Source organism: Peromyscus maniculatus, chromosome 1 (assembly GCF_049852395.1).
Source record: "Peromyscus maniculatus bairdii isolate BWxNUB_F1_BW_parent chromosome 1, HU_Pman_BW_mat_3.1, whole genome shotgun sequence".
Lineage (NCBI taxonomy): Eukaryota > Metazoa > Chordata > Mammalia > Rodentia > Cricetidae > Peromyscus > Peromyscus maniculatus.
Window position 1 is genome coordinate 56,277,809 of NC_134852.1, and position 19,292 is coordinate 56,297,100.

Below are 19,292 nucleotides of genomic sequence, written 5' to 3' on the forward strand. Positions count from 1 at the left end.
CTCCGCACAGTAACCTGATATTCTTCCACAGCACTTGGATTAGTTGTTCTTTCTTCCTGTTTAATTTGTGCTTTTCTCTTTGTATTTAATTACTTTCTGTCTCCTGTGGATTCTTTTCATAGCTGTTTCAACTCTACACTAACATAGTTAACACATCCAGTATAGAGATCCCTGCATAAAGACTAACTTAGACTTAGATGAAGCTATTCAGATAAAATAGTGAATGATGAAAGAGATATAGGAAGTTCAATGCTACTGAGAGTGGGAGAATCAGTTTTCTTCAGGGACTGTCTCCTTACTAAATTATCCAATCCCATGTGGTCTGCTTTAATCTCATATGCACAAGCACAACGCTAAATGAACTCAGGAGATTGTATATACATACATACATGTAGATGTGTGCATGACTGTATGTGTAAGTGTGTGTGTGTGTGTGTGTGTGTGTGTGTGTGTGTGTGTGTGAAAAAAGGAGTCATGAATTTGTAAGGGAGAGGAGAGGCCCAAAGGAGGATGTGGGGACAAGTGCAGATGGGATTGATTAAGATTCAGTGTTCATAAGGAAGTGCTCAAAAAGAGAGAAAGAACAGAAAATGAGAGTGTGTATTATATCTATTTTACCATAAAATGGTTAACTAGAAAGTATTGAAATAATGAGATATATAGCAGAAATTAATGTATCAAGAGGAGATATATTTTACAAATGAAAAAAAAGGAACTTTTCTAAAAAGACCAAATAAATCAGGGTGAAAGTTCAAGGTGTCCAGACTTGTATAGAGGCAGGAAGATTGGAAGTTCTAGGCTGTTTCCAGCCATGGGACTTTGAGGCCATCCTGGGCTTGAGCTATATGAGATGCTGTCTCAAAGGGTAAATTAATTAATTGATTGAGTAACTAAATATAAGCAAAGATCATGGATTTTTAGAATTCACAGTATAAAAGAGATTCCAGGAAAAGGACTGATGATACAAGATAATTAGATGCACACAAATAAGTGTATTACTTCAACAATGACCAAGTTTAACATGTGTGCAAAGGTACCTGATTATAAAACTGTCCAATATTTTTGGTGTTATAGTCTAAAAGCAAGTTGCATTCAGTAAAATTATCCTTCATACTGAATTTTGATTATTTTCTTTCCAAGTGCTATGGAAATAAGAAATACATGTGAGGAAACAGTGAGGTGTATATTCAGAGTCTGGGGTTGAGGCTGTAAAGGATACTCGGATGTGAGTGTGGAGCAGTGAGTGTCACTCTGGGATTCTTGGTGGACAATGAGGAGCAGTTGGGTTTGGAGAAGGAAGTGGGGATTGCTTCTGGATTCTGGGCAGGGCAGTGGCTCCAAGCTCAAGGCATGACAGGTATTCACAGGAAGAGTTAGCCTGTATCCCACAGTAGAATGTCTTTCCAGGGCAGTCTGGATATTCTGCTCTGTGTTCTGGACCCCAGCATGTCCCCAGATGCCAGTGTCTGTGTATCTATGAACTATTTTTCTGTGTTCCACTTGGCCCCATTGTTGGATGCTGTAAATTCTGTTAGCAAATATGAGTAAGGTTAGGCTCAGCTCTAACTTGATAGGAAAGAAAAGCATTTTCAATTTGGGATGCTTTTCATTTTACAATATATAATTAGCACATAACTCCACTATAATTTCAGCAGCATCTATGTAATATATTTTTACACTTTTAATTATTTTTAAAAAGATAATTGACTCCCAAGAGCCAAATAAATAATGAAAACCATAAAACAAAACAGTGAAAAAGTAAGAGGCTACATTCTCAGGTACTTTATTAGAAGTTTTCAGACTTACATAAAGTGAAATAGTTGTTCCTGATCAGAAATATTGCAAACTGAAAAACATGTTTTAATACAATAGCAGAAACTAAAGCTAAAACTCATAGAATTAATAAGCATTTGTGTAAATACAGTGGAGCCACACTTATTTGTTTTCAAGAATTCACAGCAGTATTTTTATATTATAAGAAGGGTTAAATGAGACTGGTTGGATATAGCAGAAATTAGTCAACATGGAAACATAAAACTGTAATATATCATTATTAAAATAAGAAAACAATCCAGTTAAGAAATGCTAAACTGAGTGGTTTATATACATACTTAGCAAAAGAAGTTTCAGGGATAGCAAAAAAGAAAAGCATGTAGAAACTGTCAGTCATCAGCTTAATGTAAATTCAAGCCATGACAATGTATTTCTACACAATTATTACAATGGATAAAGATAAAAACTGTCATCACATCTGGCTTTGTCAAGGGCATGCAACTATGACAATTCCAAGATTCATGAGGGTATACAAAATCATCGGAACACTTTGAGAAACAACAAGGTTCATGAAAGTCATATTGTATTATATGGCAGAGACAATGCACTTTGAAGCATATTTAAGCAAGTGAAATGCAGTGCACATGTCTATGCATGCATGCAATATTCTCAACATCATTGTTGTGTGAAACTGTCAAAATGAACTAACTATGTGTTTTAGAGGAAGCTGATGGGCAAATGCAATACTAAGGATTGTTGCAATGAAAACAGTGATATTGAATACTTATGCCAGACACATATATGCATATGTACATACATATATAACAACATTGATAATTTAAAAGTAATTCCTTTGAAAGGAAGATGCTGGACTTCCAATAATAATAATAATAATAGGATAATTTTATTATGCAAATTCTTAATATAAATCTTCTTTGTAGAGTCAGAATGCAAATGGGCATTGCTTCAGGATGCCATGAGACAGAAGGAAGCAGGAAAATATTTAAAGTTCCATTCAGATTCTTACTCTCAGCTGTGCAATGCATTCATGCATAGATACACATTTCAAGCACAATTATTCCTAAATTGTATGAAATTTGTTAAATGTCGAAAGTTTAATACATTATGTATCCATGTTTTTCATAATTCTGGTATTCAAGTATATATATTGAGATATTGCCTTTAAACAGAACTACTACACAGTGAAATGGGCTACACACAGAAATATACAAAGCACACCTAAAGAGTTACTTATTGTTTTAGTGAGAGAAAGAAAATCCAAGAGCTACATAATGTGATAGCATATGTAGCACATTCTAGAAAATGCTGAGTCACTGAAATTAAAAAAAAACTCAGACCAATGACTTTTAGGAAAAAAAGAGGGGTTATGTTGGTTTAAAATGACTAAAAGTTAACGTTTTTTGGTGGACGGGGGTAATTTTACATCTTTTTTGTGGGAGGATTTATCTATCTACATGTGACAAAAGCCATAGACCTGTCCCTAGAAGATTTTGTCAATGTAAATTTTACCAGAGTAAAACCTGCCTTGGAGAATTATTCTAAGCCTGCATTAATATTGGCTATGGAATGGAGGAATGATTCAGTGTTTAAGAGCTCTGGCTGCTCTTGTAGAGACAGCACCCACATGGCCACCCATAACTGCCTCCTATGTGTACATGGTGTAAATACATAAATCCATATACTCAGGAACACACATATATATATATACATACACATACAACAACAGCAACAATGACTTTCCATATCCAACTCTGCTTCGTTCAGGTTGCATGTTGTGTAGCTTCAGTAAACAAGAATTTTATTCTCAACTGTGCAATGCATTCATGCATAGATACACATTTCAAGCACAATTATTCCTAAATTGTATGAAATTTGTTAAATGTTGAAAGTTTAATACATTATGTATCAATGTACTGAACTTGTCTAAGAGGCTCTGTGGAGACTTCTGATAGATTTAAAGTGTTCCAGGGTAAGTTTCTCTCATGTATGAAGAGAGGAAAAAGGAAATCAACTGAGGAAAATACCCATCAAATGACTTATTTATTATTTGATGAAGCATTCATATTCTGTAAAGAAATAATTCTCATTTTTAACCCTTAATTTTTAATGTATAAGAATTTCTCTGAGCTGTGTACTCATATTTTTATTTTAATAAAAAGGGACCATTTTAGGTAGACAAGATATAATATAATATCCTAAAATCACAACACCTAATCTTAGCAAAAATTCAGAGGTAAAGTCAGGAGTTCAAATCATCTTTAGCTTCCTAGAGAGTCTGAGGCTAGCCTAGAGATAAAGGCCCAACATCTCTAGGGTAATGCCAGGTCATTATGTCATTACTTCAAGCAGCCACCCTGGCCCTGGTTTCATGTCCATGATAACCTGCTTCATCCCAGCTTTGCACACATGCTCCTTTAATAATGAATCTCATGGTCACTTTGAAAGGACAAATAAAGGATGGACTTTTAACATTCTATGCTACCCCCATTGGCAGTTCTTGATATAACCATTACAGTCATTACAGTGGAACTCTAAACTATGGAGGCCCCACAAAGCTCAGGCATCAAACATCATTCTCCCTTCTCTCCTTCCTTCAAGAACAGCAGCACCATGCCAGTTGCTCTCTAACCTGATCCACTGAGCCTTGATAGAATCTACTCTCAAAATGCATCCTGGGAAAACTTTCCAGCCTGTTTCCGTTTGCACAAAATAGCTCTCTAAAACTGTAATTATGCAATCCTGCCTTGAGTAAATGAGCATTATCAATCATGGAGGGCTGACTCTAAATCTCACAAAAGTATCCAGCTCTTTCAGAAATTGACACGTTGCTAATATGGAGAAATAACTCTGCAGCTGTTTATAAGATTTTTAAAATCTGCTGTAAACTATATACTTAACTGAGGACAATCTGTCAATATAACTGTCTTCATGTATAATTAATCTTTATTATTGTCTAAGTCACTGTTCTATTGCTATGATGAGACTCTATGACCAAGGAAACTCTTACCATGGAAAGCATTTAATTGGGGGCTTACAATTTCAGAGGGTGAGTCCATTATTATCAGGCCAGAGAACATGGTGGCAGGCAGCCAGGTGCTGGAGCAGTAGCTGAAAGATACATACTGATCCTTAGGTGAAGAGAGAGAGAGAGAGAGAGAGAGAGAGAGAGAGAGAGAGAGAGAGAGAGAGGGAGGGAGAGGGAGAGAGGGAGGGAGGGAGGGAGGGAGGGAGGGAGGGAGAGAGGGAAAGGGAGAGGGGGAGGGGGAGAGGGAGAGGGGGAGGGGGAGGGGGAGAGGGAGAGGGAGAGAGGGAGGGGGAGAGGGAGGGGGAGAGGGAGAGGGAGAGGGAGAGAGAGACAGTCTGGGCTGGCATGGGTTTTTGAAACCTCAAAGCCCATCTCCAGGAACATGCTTCCTCCTACAGGGCCACATCTCCTAATCCTTCTAATCCTTTCAAATAATGCCACTTTTTGGTGACTAAATATTCAAATATATCAGCCTATAGGGTCATTGCTATTCAAACCATTGCAATCTACTAATTTAATGTAGTTCTTTTGTGGTTTCTGGAACTTGTTAAATAGTTCCCCTTTCAAGACTTGTATTGATCATCTTCTCTGCACACTGCTCTTATAAACAGCAATAAGAATACTTGTAGAATACATTGTGTAGCTGTTTCTTCCCACTTGACACATTCCATCATGGAAAGTTGTAAGAGGCTCATAAGACTCCAGATGCCATTGATACTTAAAGTCTTAGAAAGTACATAAAATTACAAGATTCTCAAAGCCCCTGTTTATGGTTGTAAAGGACGAAGATCCAGAGATGAATTTTTCTGAGTGGCCACCAATGCTGAGTGGACTTTCTAGGGACACAGCTGCTTTGGGGTCATGCAGAAAGCCACCTATAAGCAATCTCTCACCCACATAAATGGTTCACTGCATACTTGTGAGACTGCTTACTAAGTTGAAGTTCTGTCAAATTATTTCTCTGGTCTATGACTGGTGCTGTATCTTTGGTGGATAGGCATTTGTTCATGTCTCCCAAGATAAAGTCACACAATATCATACAGAAATTTTGGTGTAAGACCTTGGAATGGCTTTAGTACTAGCTTTCAATTCCCTATGTCTTTGCAGTTAAGACGTTTGGCAAGGTTTCAGTCATCTAAAGGGCTGGATTGGTCTTGCATATCATATCAAGATGGACATTTGCAGGATATAGATGGTGGGACACAGATGGTCACAGCATTGCCTCTTCCTAGGGATCATTGATGTGTCTAATGACAACTGGCTTATCTCAGAGAGAAAACCAAAGTGAGCAAAGACCAGAAAAACCTTGATGACCCTTGAAACCTACTTTCAAGTGTCATGTTTCACTTGGATTTCTGATTTACCAGAAGAATCCAGCATTGGTCCATACTAAAGAGCACACCAAAGACACATTTCATGATATGTGTGGGGGTTATTACAAGCTTTAACTGTTCTCTATTATGGAATTTCTCTTATTTGGGGAATATCATTTATGAAATCTATTCATACTTGAAAAAAAGGCTGGAAAAAGACTTTCCAATCAAACGGTCTTAAGAAACAAGCAGGTGTAGCCATCCTAATATCCAACAATATAGACTTCAAACTAAAGTCAATCAAAAGAAATCAAGAAGGGAATTACATACTCATCACAGGAAAGATCCACCAAGATGAAGTTTCAATTCTGAACATTTATGCCCCAAACACAAGGGTACCGACATATGTAAAAGAAACATTACTAAAGCTTAACCCACATATAAAACCCCACACATTAATAGTGGGAAATCTCAACACCCCACTTTCACCACAGGACAGATCTCCCAAATCAACACTTAACAGAGAAATAAAGGACTTAACTGATGTCATGACACAAATGGACCTAATAGATATCTACAGAACATTCCATCGTAACAAAAAAGAATATACCTTCTTCTCAGCACCCCATGGAACTTTCTCTAAAATCGACGACATACTTGGCCACAAAAGCAAATCTCAACAGATAAAAAACAATTGGAATAACCTCCTGTGTTCTATCAGACCACCATGGTTTAAAGTTAAAGTTCAACAACAACAAAAACTACAGAAAACCTATAATCGCATGGAACCCGAATAATGCTCAACTGAATAAACAATGGGTTAAGGAAGAAATAAAGAAAGAAATTAAAGATTTCCTAGAGATCAAAGAAAATGAAGACACCACATACCAAATTTATGGGACACTATGAAAGCAATGCTAAGAGGGAAATTCATAGCACTAAATGCCCACATAAAGAAGTTGGAGAAATCCCACACTAGTGACTTAACAGCACACCTGAAAGCTCTAGAACAAGAAGAAGCAAAGTCTCCCAGGAAGAATGGATGCCAGGAAATTATCAAAGTGAGAGGTGAAATTAATAAATTAGAAACTAAGAGAATAATACAAAAAAATTAATGAAACAAAGAGTTGGTTCTTTGAGAAAATCAACAAGATAGACAAGCCCTTATCCAAACTAACCAAAAGACAGAGAGAGAGAATCCAAATCAACAAAATCAGAAATGAAAAGGGGGACATAACAACAGACATTGAGGAAATCCACAGGTCATATTTCAAAAAGCTCTACTCCACAAAACTGGAAAACCTAATAGAAATGGACAATTTTCTGGATAGGTACCACATACCTAAGTTAAATCAAGACCAGATAAACTATTTAAATAGTCCGATAACCCCTAAGGAAATAGAAACAGTCATTAAACGTCTCCCAAACAAAAAAAGCCCAGGACCAGATGGTTTCAGTGCAGAATTCTACCAGATCTTCAAAGAAGAGTTAACACCAATACTCTCTAAATTGTTCCACATAATAGAAACAGAAGGAACATTACCAAACTCCTTCTATGAGGGTACAATTACCCTGATTCCTAAACCAAACAAGGATAGAACAAAGAAAGAGAACTACGGACCGATCTCCCTCATCAACATTGATGCAAAAATACTCAATAAAATACTGGCAAACAGACTCCTAGAACACATCAGAACAATTATCCACCATGATCAAGTAAGCTTCAATCCAGGGATGCAAGGGTGGTTCAACATATGAAAGTCCATCAATGTAATACACCATATAAACAAACTCAAAGAAAAAAACCACATGATCATCTCACTAGATGCAGAAAAGGCATTTGACAAAATCCAACACCCCTTCATGATAAAAGTCTTGGAGCGATCAGGAATACAGGGAACATACCTAAACATAATAAAGGCAATTTACAGCAAGCCAACAGCCAACATCAAATTAAATAGAGAAAAACTCAAAGCAATTCCACTAAAATCAGGAACGAGGCAAGGCTGTCTGCTCTCCCCATACTTATTCAATATAGTACTTGAAGTTCTAGCCAGAGCAATAAGACAACATAAGGAGATTAAGGGGATACAAATTGGAAAGGAAGAAGTCAAGCTTTCCCTATTTGCAGATGATATGATAGTATACTTGAGTGACCCCAAAGATTCCACCCAGGAACTGATAAAGCTTATAAACACCTTCAGCAACATAGCAGGATACAAGATCAACTCAAAAAAATCAGTAGCCCTCCTATATACAATGGACAAAGAAGCTGAGAAGGAAATCAGAGATACATCACCCTTTACAATAGCCACAAACGACATAAAATACCTTGAAGTAACACTAACCAAACAAGTGAAAGACCTATATGACAAGAACTTTAAGTCCCTGAAAAAAGAAATTGAAGAAGATGTCAGAAAATGGAATGATCTCCCATGCTCATGGATAGGCAGGACCAACATAGTAAAAATGGCAATTTTACTAAAAGCAATCTATAGATTCAATGCAATCCCCATCAAAATACGAACACAATTCTTCACAGACCTGGAAAGAATAATACTCAACTTCATATGGAAAAACAAAAAACCCAGGATAGCCAAAAGAATCCTGTACAATAAAACAACTGGAGGCATCACAATCCCTGACTTCAAGCTCTACTATAGAGCTACAGTAATAAAAATAGCTTGGTACTGGCATAAAAACCGACATGTGGACCAATGGAAATGAATTGAAGACCCTGACATTAACCCACACACCTATGGACATATAATTTTTGACAAAGAAGCCAAAACTGTACAATGGAAAAAAGAAAGCATCTTCAACAAATGGTGCCGGCATAACTGGATATCAACGTGTAGAAGGCTGCAAATAGATCCATATCTGTCACCGTGCACAAAACTTAAGCCCAAGTGGATCAAGGACCTCAACATAAATCCAGCTACTCTGAACCTGCTAGAAGAGAAAGTAGGAAGTAGTTTTGAACGCATTGGCATAGGAGATCACTTCCTAAATATAACAACAGTAGCACAGACACTGAGAGAAACAATCAATCAATGGGACCTCTTGAAACAGAGAAGCTTTTGTAGAGCAAAGGATATGGTCAACAAGGCAAAGCGACAGCCTACAGAATGGGAAAAGATCTTCACCAATCCCACATTTGACAGAGGACTGATATCCAGAATATATAAGAAACTCAAGAAATTAGACATCAAAATGACCAACAGTCCAATTAAGAAATGGGCTATAGAACTAAACAGAGAATTCTCAACAGAGGAAACTCAAATGGCTGAAAGTCATTTAATTGCTCAACATCCCTAATCATCAGGGAAATGCAAATCAAAGCAACTCTGAGATACCACCTTATGCCTGTCAGAATGGCTAAGATCAAAACACTGAAGACACTTTATGCTGGAGAGGATGTGGAACTAGGGGAACTCTTCTCCACTGCTGGTGGGAATGCAAGCTTGTACAACCACTTTGGAAATCAATATGGCGCTTTCTTAGAAAATTGGGAATCAATCTCCCCCAAGATCCAGCTATACCACTCTTGGGCATATACCCAAGAAATGCTCAATCATACCACAAGAGCACTTGCTCAGCTATGTTCATATCAGCATTGTTTGTAATAGCCAAAACCTGGAAACAACCTAGATGCCCTTCAACTGAAGAATGGATAAATAAATTGTGGCACATATACACAATGGAATACTACTCAGCAGAGCAAAACAATGACATCGTGAGGTTTGCAGGCAAATGGATGAATCTAGAAAAAATCATCCTGAGTGAGGTAACCCAGACTCAGAAAAACAAATATGGTATTACTCACTCATAAGAGGATACTAGATGTGGAACAAGGATGACTGGACTGCTACTCACATCACCAGTTAGGTTACCTGGAAAACAGGACCCCAAGAAAGACATGAGGATTGCCCAATGATGGAGAAATGGCTGAGATCTACATAAACAACCTGGACATGAGTGGGAGCAATGAAGGACGAGGGTCAAGGGAAAGAGAGCAGGAGATCCCAGCTGGATCAAGAACAGAGAGGGAGAACAAGGAATAGGAGACCATGATAAATGAAGACCACATGAGAAAAGGAAAAAAACAAAGTGCTAAAGAGGCCCACAGAAATCCACAAACATACCCCCACAAATGACTGCTGGCAATGGCCTAGAGACAACCGGGACTGACCTACTCTGGTGATGGGATGGCCAAACACCCTGATAGTTGTGCCAGAAACCCCATCCAAGGACTGAGGAATCTGGATGCAGACATCCATGGCTAGGCCCCTGGTGGAGCGCCGGGAGTCTAATTAGGGAGAAAGAGAAGGGTTTATATGAGCGAGAATTGTTGAAACCAAGGTTGGATAAAGCACAGGGACAAATAGCCGAACGAATGTTAACACATGAACTATGAACCAAAGGCTGAGGGGCCCCCAACTGGATCAGGCCCTCTGAATAGGTGAGACAGTGGATTGGCTTGATCTGTTTGGGAGGCATCTAGGCAGTGGGACCAGATCCTGGGCTCATTGCATGAGTTAGCTGTTTGAAACCTGGGACTTAAGCAGGGACGCTTGGCTCAATCTGGGAGGAGGGGACTGGACCTGCCTGGACTGAGTCTATCAGGTCCATCTCAGTCCTCGGGGAAGGCCTTGCTCTGGAGAAGGTGAGAATGGGGGTTGGGCTGGGGGGAAGGGGAGGGGGTCAGGAAGGGAGAGAACAAGGGAATGTGTGGCTGTTATGTAGAACTGAATAGTATTGTAAAATAAAATAAAATAATAATAAAATCAAGAATCAAAATTCACCAAACTGAACACTCAAGTTTTAAAAATTTTTAGCTAAAGAGATGGCTCAGCATTCAAGAGTACATGCTGATTTTCTAGAGGAACAATGTTAGGGTTCTAAGTCTTCTGACCTCAACAGGTGTACACAAACTCACACACACCCATACATACACACATATACATACAAACATACACAAATACATATACACATATACACATGCATAAACACATGCAAACACACACACACATACACACACACACACACACACACACACACACACACACACACACACCTGCAGCTACTGAGAGAGCAGTATAATATGTAATGTGTCACTGTCAGATAATCTAGGTAAGAAACTCTTTCAGGATCTTATGTTCAGACCAGCTACATGCATATGTCTAACAATAACTCAGAGTCCCTAGCCTTTGCAAATGCTGTTGCCCAAGCAGCTTTAAACATGCACAAGTATCTCTTGCAATTATCTAATTCTTGCCTCCCCCAACACTTCCACAATGTGCTCAAACTGCTCTGATGCAAAACACTGCCTTCTGTATTCAACAACATTCCTTTAGAGACAACGAGGAATATTTTAATGTACTTACTTTATTTTCAAATGTAGGAAGATAATTCTGTGTGTTTTTAAGTTATTTGTTCATGTTTTCATTGTCAAACTATCATGTTGGCACTTGAATTACCATGTCAATGAGTAATTCTCCACTCTTAAGGGAATCAAGTTTTGATAATGTGGATTCATTAACTTGAAGTTCACATTTCTGTAAACATAGGATATTATTATCAGAACTTAATCCTTTCATCTTTCTTCACCCTGGTGACACTTGTTCCCACAGTCACTGTTGGGTGCCTCATGAGCTTGCAGGAGGTGCTCTCATCTGTTACACTTTCCCTGTGGCTGCTGTCCACCCCTTCCATGGTCCCAGCTCCTCCTGTCCACGCCCCTGCTGAAGGCCTAGAGCATGAGTCTTTCCTCAGACTGATATCTTTTTACCCTTTGTTGCTCTGTCCCAAATGTCCTCACCAAGTTTGGCTCTGTTCCAATGTCCCTAGTAGAGACTGTTTATTTCTTAAAGATCAAAACTAAATAGGGAAGGGGGATTAAGTAATATCTTGTCAGGAAAAAAACACACTAAGAATCTCAAGAATATGGTCTTGTGTGTGTCCTCCTTACAAAGAAAAGTATTTTCAAACAAACCAACAGACATAAAAAGACTGACTGAAACTCCACCAAGCCCTGCTGAGGACACCCAGCAATCCAGATCCTCAGACATTATCAGAAGAATGGTGCAGCCACATGGAGAACCAGCTTCACGGTTTTCAACCTGCAGCACAGCCTCACGTTAATGTGCAGTGCTGCTATGTAATTGTCACAGTCCTGGTAGATCAAAACAAGTCCAAACTGTTACGCATGATACCTGGAGTATTCGGTTTCCTAAGGTCAAAGTCAAAGTGGTAGTTGGGGTGAAGCCCTTCACTGTCTCTGAAATAGAACGTACTTCCAACCTCATTCAGTGTGTACTGGGGAGCTGAGAGAACAACTGAGTGGTGTAAAGTTTATGTAACTAAGGACATTGATTATGATTCAAGGAAGTCTCCATTATTCTACAGTGGCTCATTTCTTTTAATCAACTATTTATAATGAAGTCTCATTCCCAATTCAAATGCCTAATTCTTTTCATACTCACCAGAGAAAATGTTATTATTTTTCAATGTTTTATAAAAGAAAGCATGGAGCTACATGCTTTAAGCTCCCCAAGCCCCCATGGGGCAGAAATCCTGTTAGTACTGGGCATGGTCTAGCCCAGCTGTGATAGGCACATGGCAATAATGAAGAGGAAGGATGGAAAGCACAGCAATGGTGATGAGTGGAGGGTCAAATGTGGGTGGGAGTAAATGAGTGGGAAGGAAGACATGAGAATGACATTCTGTGCCCAAGGTTCTGCTTTGTCTAAGGTACAACTGACCATTTTATCCTGACCTTTAGGGTTTTAGCTCATTTCATGAATTTCAGCTGAGCCTTTATGCCACACTTTACCATCTGGTCCCTTCCTACCTGGCTATATTGTGTCCCTGCCAATATGACAGCTGATACATCTCCCCAAAAGACTGATTCCCTCCCCTTTTGTCACTTTTCTTTTCTTTCTTTCTTTTTTTTGTTTGTTTTTTTCAAGACATGGTTTCTCTGTATAGTTTTGATGCCTGTTCTGGATCTCCTTCTGTAGACCAGGCTAGCCTCCAACGCACAGAGATCTGCTTGGCTCTGCCTCCCGAGTGCTGGGATTAAAGGCAAGCCTGGCATCACCTTTCTTTTGTGTGGTAAAACACCACAAAAATAAACAATGTATAAAAGAAAGCATTTATTTTGACTTAAGGTTCCAGAGGGCGAGTCCACCTTTGCCAGGAAGAATGGCAGCAAGCAGCAGGCATTGTAGCAAGAACAGGAAGCTGAAATCTCACATCTTAGACTGCAAATATATAGTGAACTGGGAGGAGTGCCAGGCTTCTAATCTCAAAGACCTTTTCCACTGACATTCTTCCTCCAGCAACCCTTCACCACCTAAACCTCCAACAGCTGTGCCACCAACTGAGGACTAAGTGTCCATATATCTGAGGCTACAGATGATGTTTCTTATTCAAACTACCACACATTCCCCCATGACAGTAGTACTTAGAAACTTTCCTTACAACTGAGTCAGGCTTTCAACTTACTTTTAGACATTGTGCTCTGACATATTTACTTAGCAATGCTCTGCACAGCTGCCCTGATGAATGCACATCTGTAAGCCTTAAGCAATGAATAACACAAGTCTGAGGCAAAATGAAACAAATGTGGCTTTGTGTAATTAATCAATCCTAATAACTTTTATCTCTGTATACACTTCCTGATATCTATAACCAATTAATTTTCCTATGACCTTCTTTGAATTATGCATTGATTAATGTGGTCTTTACTAAAGAGAAAATCATTACTAAACATTTGTATTCCAGGGATTCAAGATAAAATGTAATTCCACCAGTGTTTAACTTTAGCCTAATTTCTCTCCTGAAAATAGGTGTTAGAACCCTTTTGATTATTATGGTAGGTATAGCACCATGGGAGCATAATGACAGAGTCTTTGAAATCATTCTGGGAGTACTTTTACCAGAATGGATGGGAGTTTCTCCCTGCCATTTCCAGGTCTCTCTAATGTTGGCTAAAGAGCTGCTTATAGGGAACAAGCCAGGCAAACAACAAAGGAGGAAGAATATTAAAAACTAATTACAGCTGTGAAGGACTCTTAGCTGCTCAGACAGCCAGAGCTCTTATTGTGCACACATTGCTACTTCAATTTCTTCAAATTTCCTGTGAACACATAGGGGAAAGTTTCCTGATTCATTTTTAGTGGACCATTTGCATGAGTGTCCTTGGTCTAGAGAGATGCAGGGCCCTTAATCCCTCGAGGCAAGAGATCTCAATAATGGCAAAAAGTCAAAGTCTTGACATTTGCCACCTGCAGAATTAAGGCTGCCTGTTCATTTCCCAGGGTTAATGTGCCATCTCTTCAGTTCAATAACCCAAATGCACTCTAGGAGTCTTCAGATTCCTGCAGCATGGCTTTATATTGCCAGACCTAGACTTTGACCTCTGCCCTGCTATCTACCACCCTTGTGGACAAGTGGGCTACTTCACCCCTTCATGTCTGTCTCCTCTAAAGCCCCTTAACAGCCATACTTCCCAACATTTTGGTTTATTATAAAATGCTACAAAGACAGGATCATTTCAAAGTGAATGTTAGACATACAATGACAAATAACTATGAGGAATTTTGTGATTTTTGGAAGAATTCAGTGGGAAATTTGAGGGATGACAATTTGAGAGGGATGGAGGCAGATAGAGATCAAAATGTTTGCTGCTGTAATTCCACTACAGAAATGGCAGGACTGAGGGACAAAATGAACTTTTGACAACTTGCCCATTCACACCCAAAGCAGGGCAGATTCCTGGATTTTCTATACAGACAAATTCTATTCCTAGACCACAAGAGAGTGACTAGCAGGATGAAGGCAAAAGAGGCTCTAGAACCATGTCCCCTGAGCCAGCAAATACCAGCTTGGCTGAGGGGAAGAGGTAAAGACAGAGCAGCATCCTTCTCAGTACTTCCAAGACAAGAGATGCTTCCATCTTCCTGATCAAGACACAGGCACATGAGAGGATGAAATTCCAAGCCCCAGCTAGGATTGAAATTTTGTGATTTTTTAACTATAAATATAGCAACACTGGAATACATAAATGTTACTACAGAAAAATCAAATTAGTGCATCTATTACATGTTATAATATGAATAAATTTCTTTAAGGAAAAAAATTCCAAGCCTGAATGAAAGCATGAAAATGGAAGCTACAAAAGAAAATTTAAAGTTGGAAGAGATGATTTCTCTCTGAGCTCAGATTTTCTCATGAATTCAAACATGTCTAAATGTGTTTTAATTTTAATATAAAAAAAACCATAAATCATTGAAACACCCAGGAAGAACAGGAGGGGTGGTCATGGATTTAATTGGTAATCCACTTTGCATTTCTTTTTTTCTTTTAAAAATATATATTTTATTAATTCTTTGTATATTTTATATATATATATATATACATCATATATTTTGGTCATATTCACCTATTTATCCTCTAACATCTTCCACATCTACTTGCTACATTCTTACACTTCCCTCCACACCCAATTTTAGGGTCTCTTTTCTTTGTTTTAAATCCACAGAGTCCAGTCAGTGCTGCCCATATACTAGATGGATTATCTCTGCAAAAGTAGCCCGTATTACAATTATTTCCAATTGGTTCCACCAGTTTGTGGCAATAAGTTGAAAGATGAATGGTAAGTGGGGATGGAAGGATGGTAGGAGTCAAAGGTCAGGGACGTCCAAGGTAAAACAGTATCTTCTGGACATGACAAGACCACTTCTTACCTGGACAATGGGCAGCTGCTGTTCTTCTCCTAATTCCTGTGCAACATCAAGCCAGTCAACATTGCAGCATGGAAGGGGGCAAGGCTCACAAGTCCCAACCCCTTCCTGAGAAACAGCTGATGACTGCTGGGAAAGGACCATGCACTTTTGTGTATGGGTGTGGCCCTTGCTAAGTATATGGGCATTTCTTCCTAAATGAATCTTATTTTAATTGACACACAGTACAAATATTTATGAAATACAGTATGAGGTTCACATATACGTATAAGCCATATAAAGAGAAAAATCAGATTATTTATTATATCTTTCACCTCAATTTATCATTTCTGTGTTCTCGAATGTTCACAACCCACTGTGTGGAGCTTGAGGATGGATCAATGGTTAACAGCTTTGGTGCTCTTCCAGGCGACCTGGTTCCCCAAATCCACATTTGGTAGCTCAGGGCTGCATGAAACTCCAGTTCCACAGGATTTAAGATCCTCTTCTGAACTCTGAGGATACCTGCACTCACATACATATATACCTACACCTATACACACAAGTAAAACTCAAAAATATCTTTAAAAGAACCACTCTCCAGATATGTTGAAGTGCACAGTTACATCTTGATGGCTCAGCTACAACACGCTACACTCAAAGAACAAACTTAATCCTTCTAACTGTAACTTTGTGCTCACTGAAGAAAACCTCCCCCATCTGCTCCCTCTACTCCCCATCTACTGCAAAAAAAATTTAGAGAAAATGATCCATATTTGATTGAAAAGGAAGATTTGTAATAAAAAAAAAACTAGAAATTCTAGGCAAGAAAAGGCAAAATTTGATAAATATGATTATAATTAAGTAAAAAACCTTTGCATAGCTCAGGGGACAGTAATGGGCAAGGAGACAGCCTACAAAACGGATAAAAGCGTTTGCAATTTACAGATCTGATGAGTTAATATGGGGTAATTTTAAAAAAACTGAAGTAATAAATTAACAAAAATGTGGACAAATTTCTAAATGGTCTTATTAAGTAAAAAACACGGAGCCAGAAATTGGGGTTAAAGGCTGATAGAGATCAGAGGAATAGGAAGAGCCACCAGCCAACCTCACCTCACCAACTCCGCAGTTTCCAAAAAGCTACTTCCTGTCTACCCATACATATATGCCTTGTTGTTCTGATTTACTCTTTCCATCCAGCTACATCACTTCCTTCCTCTTTCTGCCCAGTTCTGTCACTTCCTGTCTGTCTGTACAGACCTCCAGACTTCATGGTTAAATAGTGTTGAAATTAAAGGCATGTGCCACCATGCCTGGCTCTGTTCCCGGTGTAGCCTTGAACTCACAAATATCCAGACAGATGCCTTCTTCCCAAGTGATATTATTAAAGGCATGTGCTACCATTACTTGACCTCCATGTCTAATATAGTGGCTGGCTTTCCTCTGATATCCAGGCAAAATTTATTAAAGCACAAATAAAATATCACCACAGAAAAATTCTTTAAAATCCATTTAGAAAACAAATGACTTGCATAGTTATTTTTATACAGGAAACACATGATACCAAAATTTCCTTATTCAGTATCCTTAACCAAAAGAGAAATGTAAATAAAAGCCACAATAAATAACACCATGCTCCAAGAATGACTAGCACTAATTCAATCAAAAATTAAAAAAAAAAAAAAAAGCAAACTTTTTTTGGCTGAAGAGTCTTAAAAAGTATTGTAAACTGTCGGTGCCAATGTTAATTAGTATAAAATAATGTAGAGTTTCCTCAAAAATTGTTACTCATACTTTTTTTAGTAATTATCTTTTAACGAATCATTTACATATTTATTTATGTGTATGTCCATGTGAGTGTGTGTTCATGTGTTTTCTATGCCTGTGTGTGCAGGCTTCTGGTATTTTCTTCTCCCACACTCCACTTGCTTCTCCCAAGCAGGGTCTCCCCCTGAATCTAGAGCTGTTTTTTCTTGGCTAGTGGAAAGTGACCAAGCCTCAGATGTTCTCGTCTCATTGTGCCTTAGAGTAACATTGTTTGCTTATTTCCCGGGTGCTAGGATCTAAACTCTGGTCTTCAGGATGGTAAATTAAGCACTGGTGATCTCTCCAGGCCCACTTTTCTAGAAATTCTTGTACTGAAAGTGTTCAAAGGAAGGAAATAAAGGTATGGAAATGATACCTGTCCTCCCTATTAACAACAAACAAGATATGCAAACTATTGAAAATGCTCCTGAAATTCTAATTGTCTATAACAAAGTGAAAAGTAAGTTACTAAGATAACTGATAATTGAAAATGTGTCATATCTTTAGTGATTTAAAAGAATTTGTCTTGTGTTCATGTCAACATTTCTGAATAACCTGTAAACTATAATAGTAGAGTGCAATCATGAAAAATAGGTCTAATATACTGTATGAAAAGAACACCGCCTCATAATGATATGTACCACCTTAGATTTATACAGGTGCCACACATGGAAATGACTCCATCTGATGCTCATAAATACTATATCTTGCTATCTTCTCTCTTAAATGATACGACTGAGAACTTCAAAAAAGACATCTTGAATTACCTTGATCAAATACTCAGATTTGTGAATATGTGTTTTACTCAGTGGAGAAAACCATGTGGTTGGGAGCCATGCAGCCTAGTTTCAGACCAGCATATGAATGCTTGTCCAGTGGGTCTCCAGATGGGGCAAAGCCCACAGGGACAGTCTTACTAAGCAACAACCCGTGGACTTCAGGCCAGCACAGAATGTTGCTGGGACTGCAGGGCCTACACCCTCTTTTTCTCATAATGTTGACTATTCTTTTGGTGGTTTTTAGTATCACTTTGTCCATCACACATGGGACAGATGTGATCACTACTGGAAACCCATTTTTTTCTTGAATATGTTCCCCTAAAATACTTTGGGAGCAGATGCTTCTCGGGTTTCTTCTTTGGGGATGCCAGCTGTTATTCCAGACCCTGGTAACTCTCCTGATTCAGTGCTGACAGGATCAGGGGCAATTCACCTCTGTTTTTGTAAACATGCTTTTGTAAATTTTGAACAATATTATTATTCTTGAAAGTGTATGCCTATGTTTACCCCCTTTAATTTTGTAAAAACAAGATGTACCTAGCTTGATATTTGGCCAAGCTAGCAAAATGATAAGTGTTGTTTGGGGTTTAAAGATGTTTTTGATGTGAAAATTGGAAGAAGACATATTTAACATATTTGTTTTTGTCAGAGGTTAACATTGGAGGATGGGAAAAACTTGTTTGTTAGTATGGAAAAACATGCTTGTTTTGATGCGTAAAGACAGCTGGAGCTATGCGAGGCTGGCCACTTGTGTGAAACTCATCTGGTGGTTGGACAATTCATTTCTTCATGCCAATACCTCTTCCCAGTCTCAGAACCTGAACCTAGGCTTTGGCAGGACTGT

At 38.6% G+C, this 19,292-nt stretch overlaps 1 long non-coding RNA gene across 2 annotated transcripts in view; it reads right to left on the reverse strand.

Annotated features, from left to right (window-relative positions):
- LOC143266971 (uncharacterized) overlaps positions 1-19,292 on the reverse strand; it is a 151,204-nt gene that overhangs the window by 91,800 nt on the left and 40,112 nt on the right. The window contains exons 4-5 of one of the 2 annotated variants that reach the window (XR_013041820.1): positions 10,325-10,441; positions 9,753-10,025 (exon numbers count right to left, since the gene is read on the reverse strand). The exons of the other annotated variant lie outside the window; for it this stretch is intronic. This is a non-coding gene — a long non-coding RNA (uncharacterized LOC143266971). Of the gene's footprint in view, positions 1-9,752; positions 10,026-10,324; positions 10,442-19,292 lie in introns of those variants that run through there. 2 annotated transcript variants of the gene reach the window in all.